Source organism: Mus caroli, chromosome 13 (genome assembly GCF_900094665.2).
Source record: "Mus caroli chromosome 13, CAROLI_EIJ_v1.1, whole genome shotgun sequence".
Lineage (NCBI taxonomy): Eukaryota > Metazoa > Chordata > Mammalia > Rodentia > Muridae > Mus > Mus caroli.
Genome location: NC_034582.1, coordinates 23,049,111 through 23,060,600, shown reverse-complemented (window position 1 = coordinate 23,060,600; position 11,490 = coordinate 23,049,111).

The window sequence follows — 11,490 nt, the reverse complement described above, 5'->3', positions numbered from 1 at the left end:
AGGGGAAAGGGGAAAGGGGAAAGGGGAAAGGGAAAAGGAAAAGGAAAAGGAAAAGGAAAAGGAAAAGGAAAAGGAAAAGGAAAAGGAAGAGGAAAGGAAAGGAAAAGAAAGGAAAATCTCCAAAGTGGCATTCAGACTCTTTTAGAAAGTCAACATAGAGGGATATTCTGCCTCAGTGCCAACCAAATATCCCTAAATTGTTAAAGGAAAGAATGTGTTGCCTAAAGAATTTAGCTAAACCACTTAGTTTTGATGTTTTCTTGCAAAAAGGAAATAGAGCAGCAAGAATGGTTTGAGGGATTTCGGAAGCCTGGCTGTATAATATCTCTTTTGCACAATCTGGTCACAGGCAAGATTTGATAGTTCTTAGCCAAGCACAAAAGAACACAATAAAACAAGATACTTTTCTGAGAGAAGATTGTCTGAGATAATATTGAAAACTGGAATTGGATGTTGGACCTAAAATGAGAGTTGATATCAAAGACAAAATGATTTTATGTACACCAGGTAAATCTAAGAAATGGGATTAATGAGTATTTTGATTCTGGACATTTTAGTAAGATGCTTTACAGTTCATAAAGTGATACAGATACTCTAGTACCACTTAGTAATTCAATACATCTTTTTCTCTAACATCCTCACTTTTAAACCTAATAAAAGTGTGTCTTCCTAACCCTACTAAATAAATAAGCCAGGTACTCATTGAAGCCTAGTATATATGTTCCTCTTTCTGTGATACATAATTCTCTAGATAAGTATAAAAAATATCACTCTCCCCTTCTTTGTGTGATTGAAGAATCAATAAAAGATATATATGCCTCATTTACTTTGTCTTCAAAAAAAAAAATAAGTTCTCTTCAGAAGGTAACGCTGATCTCAGGATCATTCTGATCTCAGGAATTAAATTCAATAAATATAGGGTTCTCAGGAATCTCCTTTCCGAGATGTATGTACACTCTCACAGCTCCATTAAGATTCTTCTAATGAGTAAGGTGGGTTAAAGCTTCATTTATGTAATTGAAGCTTCACAGAGGTACCACTCTTTTGTCGACCTACTGTTTGTGACCTGCTCAAGAAACCGTGAACTCACTTCCTGATTCTGCATTTATGTGGACATGAATCCCAACTTAGCATTGGTGTTTGTTACATAGCAAAAACAAGCCTCAAGCTTATATCCATTATTTCTTCCAAAGCACAAGATTGTCCAGAGTAGCAAGAATGCCTTCAGTACTTCTTTTCCAAGCCTATAATCTAAACTGTTTAGCTTTCTTCACTTGGGACTCTAACATATAAACAGGGAAAGTTGGCATCTGGCTAAAGGCCAAGATGAAGCAGGGCTAATTCAGGTCTGCCAGACCTATTGCCCTTCCAGATGCCTTCTACTCTTTGACAGTTTCTTGCTTGGTCCTATGCTCTGGACTTTTTTATCTGTCAACAGTATTTTAGGAAAGAACCCTGGTCTGGGTGAGTAATCTCCTCCCAACAGACTCCTCTTTTCTCAACATCACATGTTCAACTAAATTTTAGAGCCTGATGGGCAGCTTGTGTCTCTGCAGCACACTCAGGCCCAGCAATCTATCTCCAGGAGAGAATCGTACAGAGAGTACTCTCTGAGGGTGAGCTAAATTGCCTACCCCTAGGGTAAGCTCTATCACTTTTATGTTCCTTCATATGTCTCCTTATTCCTCCACTGTTGCATTTAGCCTAAGTGATTTTGGATTAGCATGAATTCTAGTCTACTTAGCAAATTTAAGAGGACTGTTCCTTTAAGATTCCTTTAAGATGTCCTAAATTCTCTAAAACATCCATGCATGAAAGCAATATTAGTTAACCTGCTGATTTTACATGATGTTCTGTCACTTTTAGGCATTTGTTTCACTTTAAAAAAATATTAGATATTTTCTTCATTTACATTTCAAATGCTATCCCAAAAGCCCACTATACCCTCCCCATGCCCTGATCCCCTACCCATCTACTTCCACTTCTTGGCCCTGGTGTTTCCCTGTACTGGGGCATATAAAGTTTGCAAGAGCAAGGGGCCTGTCTTCCCAATGATGGTTGACTAGGCCATCTTCTGCTACATATGCAGCTAGAGACATGAGCTCTGGGGGTACTGGTTAGTTCATATTGTAGGGTTGCAGACACCTTCAGCTCTTGGGTACTTTCTCTACCTCCTATATTGGGGGGCCCTGTGTTCCATCCTATAGGTGACTGTGAGCATCTACTTCTGTATTTGCCAGGCACTGGCATAGCCTCACAAGAGACAGCAATATCACGGTCCTTTCAGCAAAATCTTGCTGGCATATGAAATAGTGTCTGCATTTGGTAGGTGATTATGGGATGTACCCCCAGGTGGGGCAGTCCTTTCATCTTAGTTCCAAACTCTGTCTCTGTAACTCCTTCCATTGGTATTTTGTTCCCTGTTCTAGGGAGGAATGAAGTATCCACGTGTTGGTCTTCCTTCTTGATTTTTGTGATCAGGTTACCTCACTCAGGATGATATCCTCCAGATACATCCATTTGCCCAAGAATTTCATTGTTTTTAATAGCTAAGTAGTACTCCATTGTGTAAATGTACCACATTTTCTGTATCCATTCCTCTGTTGATGGACATCTGGGTTCTTTCTAGCTTATGGATATTATAAATAAGGCTGCTATGAGCATATGTCCTTACTACCAGTTGGAACATCTTCTTGGTATATGCCCTGAAGAGGTATTGCTGGATCCTCTGGTAGTACTATGTCCAATTTTCTGAGGAACCACCAGACTGATTTCCAGAGTGGTTGTACAAGCTTGCAATTCCACCAGAAATGGAGGAGTGTTCCTCTTTCTCCACATCCTTGCCAGCATCTGCTGTCACCTGAATTTTTAATTCTAGCCATTCTGACTGGTGTGAGGTAGAATCTCCAGTTACTTGATCTTTGACAAGGGAGCTGAAAACATCCAGTGGAAAGAAGACAGCATTTTCAAGAAATGGTGCTGACACAACTGACAGTTATCATGTAGAAGAATGTGAATTGGTCCATTCTTATTTCCTTGTACAATGCGCAAATCTAAGTGGATTAAAGAAGTCCACATAAAACCAAAGACACTGAAATTTATAGAGGAGAAAGTGGGGAAAAGCTCCGAAGATATGGGCACAGGGGAAAAATTCCTAAACAGAACAGGAATGACTTGTGCTGTAAGATCAAGAATTGACAAATGGGACCTCATAAAATTGCAAAGCTTCTGTAGGGCAAAAGATATTGTCAATAAGATAAAAAGGCCACCAATAGATTGGGAAAGGATTTTTACCAATCCTAAATCTGATAAAGGAGTAATATCCAATATATACAAAGTGCTCAAGAAGCTGAACTCCAGAAATTTAAAGAACCCCATTAAAAATGGGGTAGAGATCTAAACAAAGAATTCTCAATTGAGAAATACTGAAGGTCTGAGAAGCACTTGAAAAAAATGTTCAACATCCTTAATCATCGGGGAAATGGAAATCAAGACATTTGTTTCCTATACCAGGGTGCTCAGTGGAAAGCCCTGTCCTGTACAATAGAGGAGTGTTACTTCTTTTACAGTGATTCTACTGCTCAACAATTACCACACTTTCTATCTGGTCAGCATTTCCATTAGAACTCTCAGATAGGTCACAGTGCAGATCTTGTCAGATTTGAATTCCCATGAGCCCTGTTCTCGTTCATATATATATATATATATATATATATATATATATATATATATATATCTTGATTTCATTAAAATGTTATCAATGGAATTTAAATATTGTTCCATTCACTTTTATACAGAGCTCTATCTACTCTGGACTGGCAAGGATGCCGTCAAGCATGTAGAGAAAGAGGAACACTCCTCCATTGCTGGTGGGATTGCAAGCTTGTACAACCACTCTGGAAATCAGTCTGGTGGTAAGAGTAATTTTATGCTGAATCGTGACTAGCAAGAAGATAATATACAAACTCTGTTATTACAGTTTTAGAGACCAGACTGTCCTGTCATGTTATAAAATGAATGCAGGGGTTTAGATCGAAAACTATCTGAAAAAAGTCAAGGGGCTCATGCCTAAACAGGTGTCTTCTACTTGATTTTTAACTTAGCCAAAATGAAAATATTTTCATCAAAGTTATCTGACTATAATGCTCAGTAGAAAATTGGATACTCTTCACACATATTTTGTCTTCTGAAAGCCTCTTGTGTGTTTGCATTCTTATTTATACCCTTAGATTTGGATATAAATATTTTTCTGCTAGGTATTTCCATTATAGATGTTACAAAGTTTAAAAACTATCTATCATCAATACCTCTGCAAACACTTTGTCTCTGTCTCTGTCTCTGTCTCTGTCTCTGTCTCTGTCTCTCTCTCTCTCTCACTCACACACACACATTCACACAGTTAGTATAGGCATACACACATATACAAACATAAGCACATATGTTAGATACATATACACAGAAATAGAAATTATTTGAAATTTTAGTTCACATTCAAACTGAAATGACAAAATTGTGATAAGCAAATATTTAAATCAGAAAATGTTACATTAGTTATTCCCATATTTGCATTAATGCCACTCTATTAATGCAAATCTTCTTGTCTCTGTATGTGGGCACTTTTGCAGTAGTTATGTTCACATTAATAAAGAAAGAGGTTGAAGACATTTCTTGAAATACTTAAAACATTTTTTTCAGAAAGGCAAGGCAAATACAGGAACAGAAAAAGTTCTGTGAGGCATGCCCAAATGCTATTTAAGCTCTAGAAAAAATAAGTGGCAAAGGAGTAGACGATGTTTAGGAATAAAAAGTGATAAGAAGGGACTGTTTGTAGGGCATGAGTTAGCATTCATTCAGAAATACAAAGTGTAAGCCTGAGTTTTTCAAAGAGAAGTGAGCTAGAATAAATAAAAAATCTCTGTCTCCCTTAAGTAACCTTTGTCAGCTTATTTGATTACAGAAACAACATATGATAGTATTGTTAGTGCATGGGTGTGTATATGTATAGTGTAGGGTATTGTGTGTGCATGTATCTAAATTTATGTGTTTCTATGAATATGTATGTCTGTCAAAATGTGCATGCATATGTGTTCATGTATGTATATGTGTTGTGTTGCAACATGTGCAATTATACAGAAATGTATATGGAGGCCTACACTGAATGAATTCCTCACTCACTCTCTATGCTATTTTAAATATAGGATATCTTATTGAATATAGAACACATTGGTTAGACAAATGGGTTCACCGCAAGCCCCAAGAACCCTCTTGTCTTCACTTTCCAAGAACATGGTTACAGTTATAGGCAGCTTCATTCTGCTACTTCATATGGATTCTGTATAATTTGGTTAAGGTCCTAGAGTATATGTAACATGTCTACAATAGTAACAATCACTTGATAACTAGACTTAAAACAATCACTTGATAACTAGACCTTAGTTTTGAAACTATTGTGGTAGTTAGAATGAAGCATGACCAAAACAGTTCTGGAAGTCTTATTCATTTTAATTTAAACTTTTCTAATTTTATTTGCCATAGTAAAATTGACAGAATGAGAATTTCTTAGTCTTAGATTACAGAACCACTTTTTCAATCAGTCAAGTTGAATAAGCTTCTCATTACAATTCACACACAAACCTCCATGAGAAGTCATTCAAAGTAGTATTTGTATGTGTGCATGTATGTGTGTGGTGTAGGGTACTGTGTGCACATAGAGCTATGTTTATGTGTTTGTAGGAATGTGTATGTGTGTCAAATGTGCATGTATGCTCATGAACGTATATGTGGTATTGGAGTCATTAGATTCCCTTGAGTCTGCTAGTGGTAATGTGAACTCTACTGGGAATGTGCTTGTAAGGTATGCATTACTTATCATAGTAATTATTTTATTTTTGAAAATGAAAGTATTGTTTATTTTTTGTCTTCTCTTAATTTATTTATTCACCTTAAATCCATATTACAGTCCTTTCCTCTTAGCAGTCCCTACCTCCAAAGGCCCTTCCTATTCCCCTCCTCATCTCCTCTTAAAAGGGATAGAGCCTTGGGTACCAATGCAAAGTGGCACCTCAAGTCACTGGAGGTCTAGACACTTCCTCTTCCACTTTTACCAGACAAGGGAGCCCAGTGAGCTGAAGAGGATCTACAGACAGGCAACAGAGTCAGAGACAACCTCCACTCCAATATTTGGGAGACCCTCACAAAGACTGAGCTGCACATTTCCCACATTCGTGCAGTGGGGGACTAGGTCCAGCCTGTGTGTGCTCTTCAGTTGGCTATTCAAACTCTGGGATTCTCCACAGGTCCAAGTTAGTTAACTCTGTTATAATTCCTGTGGAGTTCTTATCCCCTCCACCTCCCTCAACCTTTCTCCAAATCTTCCACAGGACTTCTTGAAATCCATCTAATGCTGGAGAGTGTCTCTCATAGGGCAGTTATGCTAGGCTATTGCCTGTAACATAACAGAATATCAAAAGTAGTGTGATGGATTGCTTCTTGCCTATGTGATGCATCTCAATTTATGCCAGTCACTTGTTGGCCACTTCTTCATTCTCTGCACATCTTTATCCCTGCACTTCTTGTTGGTAGGACAAATTTTGGGTCCAAGGTTTTATGGGTAGGGTAGTGCCCTTATTCCTCCAGTGGGATTCCTAACTGGGAACAAGAGGTATCCAGTTCAGGATTCATATCCCCACGTCTATGATTCTGAGCTGGAGTCACCCTCATAGACTCCCTCCAGCCTCTCATCTTAACTCTCTGTCACATCCTTGAGATGTCCCTCCACATGGATTTCTATTCTTTCTCCTAGGCCTTGTGCTTGAGCCATCCCCACACAATTTCCTGGCTCCATTTATCCATCCATCCATCCATCCATCCATCCATCCATCCATCCATCCATCCACCTCCTACAGTTACAATATTTCTTCTTCTGAGTGAGATTCTAACATCCTTTCTTGGGTTTTCCTTGTTATTTAGCTTCTTTGAGTCTATGTATTGTATTATATCTAGATCTTTCAGGCTAATATCCACTTATAAGAGAGTGCAGACAATACATATCCTTTGAGGTATGGGTTACCTCATTTAGTTTCATCCATTTGTCTGCTAATCTCATGTTATCCTTGTTTGGAATAGTAATATTCCATTGTTTTAAAAAAAACACATATTTTTATCCATTCTTCATTGAAGGACACCTTTATTTTTCCCCTTTCTGGCTATTATGAATAAAGCTGCTATGTATATAGTGAATACATGTCATTGTGGGATGGATAGTGGAACATCTTTTGGGTGTATCCCCAGGAGTGATACAGTATAGATGGATCTTGAGATAGAACTAGTTTGTGCCCATTTTCTGAGAAACCTCCAAATTGATTTCCAGAGCAGTTGTACAAGTTTACACTCCCACCATCAATGGAGGAGTGTTCCTCTGGTTCCACATAATTCAATTTTTGAACTTTGCCATGATGATGGGTGTAAAGAGAAATGTCAGGGTCATTTTGATTTGCAATTCCCTGATAACAGAGGGCACTGAACACCTCTTTATTTGGTTCTTGGCCATGTGTGATTCCTCTATTGAGAATTCGCTGTTTATGTCTGTACACCATTTTTAATTAGGTTAATCAGTGGTGACTTCAAAAAATATTGGTTTTAGAAGGTTTTTATTGTTTTGACAAAAATAGCTGAGAAAATCAACTCAAAAGAAAAGATTTTGAGCTGACAAATTCTAAGGGTTAGGTCAGTTGTATCGTAGTTTTTGGACAGCTCAATATATTATGGAGATATTAAGAGATCAGAGATTATATGCAGCTTATTCACATATTCATTATCAGGAAGGATAGAAAGAGTCAGTGAGAGGGGTTTGGGGAGAAGAGAATCTCAGTATCCTGTAAAGGAATACACTCGGTGATACAACTTTATTCTATGAGAGTCTATTTCCTCAATGCACCGTATTGCACTGCCACAAGCTGAAGACTACAGCTTTAAAACAAGAGCTTTTGGAGTCTACTGTAGATACAAGATGTTACAGAAAAAATTGTAGACTTTTAGAGAGCTGTATACAAGTTCAAAGGAAATAGATATGTCTTGTATGTTTTTCAAATCCAATGAGGACTAGAGAAGAGTAACCTGTCATAATGGCAACCTTTCTTCTGTACATACTTAGAAGCACCATTTTATTGGATTCACCTTAAAGGTGAATTACGTTACAATATTTTTGGTAAATTTGATCCAGTCGAAGATTTGCAGGAAAAATAAAGTTCATGAGCAATTTGTCATAAAGTTAACTGTCCTCATCTTCTCATCTCTTAGATTTCCTCCTTACTAATACTTCCATCTATTTTCATTATCTCAAGATACCTTATCATTTCTATATGCTACTTTCCTCTGTTGAGGCATGGGCTACTGATGGCTGCTTTGATTTTCTCCTTTAGATTTTGATTGAAAACCTTGATGACTTTCTTTTAGAGAATGTACATTTTATAGACTTACTTGTCCCTCTTCTATCAGTTCAGTGATCCCACAGTACTTCTACCCTATCATGTATATTCTAGATATATCCTCAAATTGTAGTTATCCCCCTTTCTTTTATGCATTGTGCTGATGCACTATTACTCATATAATGGTTGCAGATTCAAAACTGATACAAATGACTGTCTGTGATTTAAAAAAGGCTTTTAACATCAAGACTTCTCATTTCTTACAATGTAGAAATATATGTAGAAAAACAACACTTAAAAGTAAGCATTGATTGCTCACTAATGCTTTATAGTAAGACTTACTTCCTTTTATTAAAAGCCAGTATTTGCCTATTTTATAGGAAGATTGGAGATAAATCGGTAAATATGTTTTTCCTATTTTGAGCAATCAGTATTTCATCAATTCATCAAAACTGTAAAGTCTGAAGAAGTTTTAATCTGACAGTTATTTCTTTGCTTTTTTTTACTGATATTTTCTGCTTTTAGTAGTAACCTCTATGAAATTCACACAATGTTTTGTATATTTGCATATATGTTTATGTCCTTTTCCTAAGTTTAGATAAATCTACTGGCAGCCAGATTCATTCTTTTATTCTATTTATTTATTTATTTATTTATTTATTACTTCACAGCCCCCTTCCTCTCATGCCACACCTACCCTTACAAGCACCCTCTTTTCATTACCTATTCCTCTTCTCCTCAAAGAAAGGGAAGACCCGTCCCTTTATATACCAACAAGCTCTAGTACATCAAGTCCCAGTAGGTCTCTCACTGAGACCAGACAAAGCAGCTCAGCTAGGGAAAATCTATTCAAAGGGAGGCAACATAGTACACATCTATGGAACCTTGGTCCAGCCCGTGTGTGTGTGTGTGTGTGTGTGTGTGTGTGTGTGTGTGTGTGTGTGTAATTTGTGTACATATGTATAATTCTAGGTGAATATGAAACAATAAAATTCTCTATGGATTTTAACATCCACAGTGCTTTCCTGTAACTTATTTTTACTTTCTCACTATGCTCTGTAATCCTTTCTCCCATTAATTGAATTCCATTCCTAATTTATTATTTCATGTGTTTTTGCCATAATCCTCTCTACAGATCCTTCTCTCTTACTCCTTTGCAGCATTTTTAGTTTCCTGGAGTACTTTATTCAGTTGGTACAAATTCTACAGTTAGAGAAAGGACCCACAAATATGAAAGAAAACCTTCCTTTAATCTTTCTCAGTCTAGACTTCCTCATTCAATATATTTTTAAGTTCCATGCATTTGCCTAAAATTTTCATGAATTTATTTCACACACACACGCACACACAATCACAGTTTCATTATTCTCCACATGTCACATCATACACGAAGGAGGAAAGTAAGGAGAATTAAAAGAGTGCTCACCTTGCTGATTCTCCTCACGTTGTGTTCCTGAAGCTCTGGTTTTATTTGTTTATTAGTTTGTTTTTGTTTTGTTTTTACATCGATATCTGCAACTCCTGATAGAATACCATCATTCTGGTGAAACACTGAATTCCTTCAGTAAGTGATTCAGAGGGTTGTCTAAGGTATGCAATATACTGAGTGTCACTTTCAGAAAGTCTTCCAGCTGTGCATACAGTAAGTAAGCAATCATATTGATATAAATGAGATTGATAAAGATGTGTTACATTTGGTTTTTATTCCTAGAATCAGAGCTCAAAAGTGTATTTATAATTGTATGGGGATGCAGTATATATCCTGTAAGGGAAAATGATGTAGAATTGTGAATTGCAACAAGTTCACTTACATTATGCTAAATACACATTATCCTAAAGATGTTTTTCCTTTTGATGAAACAGCACATTGCTTTGGCGTTTTCCTCCTGAAATTAGACCATTTAAATTTAAGACCCATTTTAGAATCTACCTATATTACCTTGTTGCTTGTCAATGAGTAGTCAAAGTTGTATTGGGATTCTATAAGTGCCCAGATGACCTGACTCAGCAAGACAACTGTCACCAGTTTCAGTGGCATGTGTCTCAACCCCCTACCCCCTTTTAAAAATAAGATTCATCTTAACATTTGTGTTGTTCACAATTATACTTATTTAAGATGGATAATTTTTAGGCAATATGAACACATATTTAATACAGAAATCATGTCATCATGACTGTTCTTTCATGCCTGTAGCAGAGCAGTCCATCTGTCAGCATCAGGGGCACAGTGTTACCTTCTTTACCAGCATCAGTAAGAATTTCAGTGAAGGTTGACTTCCCAGTGTGTGTTCACTGACAGGACTATACATGAAGCTCAGCTTTAGTTTAAAAAACTTGCTGTGCTGATATCTGTAAGCATCTTTGTGGTAGTACATTTAAAGTTTAGAAAGGTATGAAGCAAACTTTGTGAAGAAAACCTATAAAAATTGAATTAAAAGACCACAGAAAATTGTGAAAGATCGTGCCTGCATTGTGGTATATTACTAATAGTGAATGAGTGTTTGAGTAGGGAAAAAGCACAGACTCCAATTTTACTGGACACACTGGTGGTTAAAATTTTGTATTAAACTTCCAAACCTTTACTTTACATTTTCCAGCTGGTATGATAATATTCCATTTTGGGTGGACACTGGAATACAGTGCACTAGTTTATGAAGTATCTATCAATGGAGAATGTCATAAGATTTTTATTTCTTCCCCTGTCTTCAATTTTCATTATGACTTCCATTTAATGTCCAGGTCAAACAATTTCAAGATAAGAGATCAGATAAGAATGATCACAACAATAATAAAGTACAGCTGCTGTAATAAGTTGATCTTGCCATCACTATGGATGCATCACTTTTTTTTCACTCTGAGGAACATTATGCAGTGTGTATATGATCCATGTGTGTTGGTCCTTTCATTAAACCCTTAGGAAGTGGAAAAGAAGTCAGAGAAGAATAACATATACATAAAATGCAGACCTGGAACCAGAAGTTTCTTGAGAATGAAGACGAGCAGATTTAGTGGTCAGCAGTGTAAAAGGTTGCCAACGAGGTGCAATTAGCAATATATAATAAAT